The following is a 3948-nucleotide window of genomic DNA, read 5'->3' as shown; positions in this document are numbered from 1 at the left end:
AAGTTGCCGGACTACTTCCGGTCGAACAGACGACCTGACCATTACATGAAGCCTAAAGGTAAACCTGATGGAAAAGGGTGGAACCGACACGCAGAAGGGATTATGGGGAAAGAGATGGAGGAGGCCTTACGTAAGATGGTGACAGAAGCGGTGCGTCAGGCCACCACGCCCCCACAACCCTTGAAACAGAAAGCCGACCCTCCAGTTAAACCAGACCCAAACTTCCCGTCAGCATAACTAGGCGTGGACCCAGTCTCCACAGCCATCGGAGTCTACCTGATCGGATGGGGAGACAAACCTGGGAAACTCCAAGTACCCCTTGGGACCTCCCCAGGAGAAACACCACAAACCATCTTTCCAAGGTTCTCAAGTAAACTGAACCAAAATGGACATGCATGTCATCTATACTGTGTGATCATGATAGGAGGACGTTTCCAACTGAGTTTCTATTCTAGAATAGGATCAGCGATCAACCTGATGTGCTCAATCACATTTGAGGAGGTGAGTAGAGCCATGCTCTCCTTCAATGAACAATTTCAGGCCGACGCTTGTGATGTAAGCATCACCAGCCGCACCCAAAACCGATCATGCATCACTAGTTGGGTGGAGCTGGACATCACACTCGAAGACATGGCTCTGGTGCACCCCATCTATATGTGCGCATTAAACAAAGAGCTTCTTCTTGGTGGCCAGGACCTGCTGGACAGGCTGGCCCCACTCATTGACGGCTACCAGGACCAACTCTGGGTCCAGACGGAGGTGCAAAACCCACTGGGTGTAAGCTGCAAACCATCCTTGGTGACAAACCAGGCTGCCAGCTTAGAGGAACCCAAAGAACCTCTCAGGCCCTTGTCGGTACCAGACATGGGCACCTCTGTGACACAGCTGCACCCAGCAACCCAGAAAACTCCTCCCAGATGGAGTCATGCATCCTTTCTTTGCTCTTTAAAGAACCCAGGTGTGAAAACTTACAACCCCAAAGTGTTGGAAGGTGTACACCTGGAATCCATGTTCATACCAGAAATGCTTCTAGCATTCTGGCTGGAAAATTCATCAACCAGTAGAAAACTGTATGACCGCTTGTGCCAAAAAGACCCCCTTTTAACTGAGGCACAACACAGCCACACACTCCTTTTAGCAGACGGTCTCCGCCCTCTCCTCAAGACAGCCAGAGTGTGCACCTCCAGTGTGCAGATTGGCATCAAACAGCTCTCCCATGCTTTCAGCATGGTTACAACAGACCAAAGGGGGGTCACATTATCCTACGCCCATTACTCTCCTGTAGGATGCCATAGGAGCTACAAAGCCACACTCCACACCCTCCAACAGATGGCGCACTGGCCTCCAACGTCTCACGACACCCAGGTCTACATCAAAGGATGTTTAACCTGCCGCCAGCTTCAGCCATCCCAGCCAACCAATCAACCTCCGCTTCAGCGAAGGGGGGTTACATTACCTTGGTTCCACCTTCAGACCAACTGGGTTGAACCAGCTCTAAAATTAACAGGAGGTAACAAATTCCTCCTAACTGTGACATGCAGCTTCATCAAGTGGGTCGGATACTTGTCAGAAAAGGTTGACACCATCATCCCAGCTGCTGCTGTTTTGCTGAACCGGATGAAGTCCTACATCGGACTGTCCTCCCCAAGAACAGAGCTTGTCTCCATGTCCGGAAAAGGAGAGACCAGTGCGTAGGACCAGTTAAATAGGTGCATGTTTCATGAACTCACACTAACATGCACTAATCACTAACAACTTTCTTCAACAGAAACAGTTAAACATATAACTACCTTCTAGGACAGTGTTAAACTGTAAGTTGGCACGATAATTTTCCATAACATTCTGCATGCACAGCAGACCTCACAAAAGTGATTAAGAATGATGTAAAGGACACCCACATTGCCAGTAATTTCATGCAAAATCTTATTAAAGGAGGTTGGTTCATCTGTAGACAGTCCCACCGAGGCACAGATACCCGCTGGCCTAGTTCTGCTGAACTTAGTAGGGAAAATCCTAAGTCCACCACAACAGACACCTTGCAACCTCCACAAACACACCTGGCTTACTGCCTAGGTACTGCAATTCATTTATTCTTTTTCTCCCTCTTTTCACATCTAGATAGTTTAGAGACAGGAGTCATATTAACCCCCATTATCATTTGGAAGAGCTAATGGTTAAAGCCTAAACCTGTTTTAAACATTCGTTTTTGTTTTTTTGGATTATACACCGCAAACCAGCAGGTTAAGCGTTTACAGGCCAGGATTCATTCCCTCACATTCATTCCGCCATGGTTCATAGCTCCGCCCTTGCCAATGACACAGCCAGGTTCCAGTGCCTAATAGAAGTTGGACGAATAAGCTTTCAGGTTGTACGGTATCTTTTATTGCTGTTTCATTTTGTCTCAGGGTTACCAAAGCTGATGACCAAGGAATGTAATGATGATATGAATGTATTGTCCTGTATTTTCTCATTGAACAACGTAGAAAGGTATGAGTTAGTCAGAGTTTAGTCCTGCCCAGACTAACCTCTACTCTGCCCAGTCATAGGTTTTGAGGAACACAGAGACAGTTTTGTTTTTTCTGCTTCGCCACGGATCACTGATTGTTCAGCAAAGGACAGAATGGTCCCAGTAGCTTCAAAGACTGCGATTCATCTCACCCTTTGAACCTAGGGGGGAATGTTGGACCACTTGTTTGCTGAATATTGGACTACTTGCACGGTGCGGACGTCACTATGCCTTTCCAACAGCATCGGCCATTTTGTATCCAGGACAGTCCGCTCCGACATATCCCGTCGAACACTACGACTGATATTACGAGGCGTCCCAAGTCTGACGTCACAAGACGCTATATAACAGGGCCTCCATTTTGAACACCCCGCCTTCAGCTGGAGATCGTGACCCGATCACCAACATCTGAAGCATCACCTGGAGAAGAGTCCCGAGTGGATTTCATTTATTCTCTCTTGTTGGCCAACGAACAATTCATAACTGAGGTTTCTGGACTAAGAAGGCCAGAAATTTCACTTTGCCGATCGAAGACGTGAGTTTAACACGTAACTAAAAACACGGAGTTCGAGGAGACGAACCTGTTAAATTAATCAAGTTAAAGGGATTGGAGTCAATGATCTAATCTAATCCACCTCTTGCACAACAGAATTGATGGTCCCAACCCCATTTATAAGGCTTGAAATCCCACTTATTAAACCTGACAGGGCACACCTGTGAAGTGAAAACCATTTCAGGTGACTACCTCTTGAAGCTCATCAACAGAATGCCAAGAGTGTGCGGAGCAGTAATCAAAGCAAAAGGTGGCGACTTTGAAGAACCTAGAATATAAGACATATTTTCAGTTGTTTCACACTTTTTTGTTCAGTATATAATTTCACATGTGTTAATTCATAGTTTTGTGTCAGGATATGACATTTCTGGACTTTGCTTGTGGTTTTGTGTTAACTTTTGTTTAGTTGTTTCCTTTTTGGGTTGGGCTTCATGTTTATTAGTTCCTTTTCCTCCCTCTATCATTTCCTAGTATGTATTGTATTCCTCTAACTCTTAGTTCCTTTTGTTGTTGCTTTCTTATTATTTTTTGTAGTATTATTCTTGTTATAATTATTATTTATCCTTGGATTCTTATTTAGGAGCTCTGTGTTTATTTCTGGTTAGGTATTTGTTCTTATTCCTGCTTTAGTTATTGTTTTCATTTGGTTTGTTTATTTTGTAACTTAGATTCTCCTTATGGGATCTTTGTTTATTTCTTAGGTTATTGTTTCTATGTTCCCCTCTAGTTTCTCTGTTTACTTTAGTTCATAGTTATTCTAGTTCTTTATTTCCTCCTCCTGTGTATTTGTTTCACCTGTTCCTGCTGCTTCCCTGCCTCCTTGTCACACCTGTTCTCAGTTCCCTTGATTACCTGCCTTTGTCTTTCCCCAGTATATTAGTTGGTTTGG

Source organism: Girardinichthys multiradiatus, chromosome 15 (genome assembly GCF_021462225.1).
Source record: "Girardinichthys multiradiatus isolate DD_20200921_A chromosome 15, DD_fGirMul_XY1, whole genome shotgun sequence".
In the NCBI taxonomy this organism is placed as follows: domain Eukaryota; kingdom Metazoa; phylum Chordata; class Actinopteri; order Cyprinodontiformes; family Goodeidae; genus Girardinichthys; species Girardinichthys multiradiatus.
Note: the sequence above shows the minus strand (reverse complement) of the source record.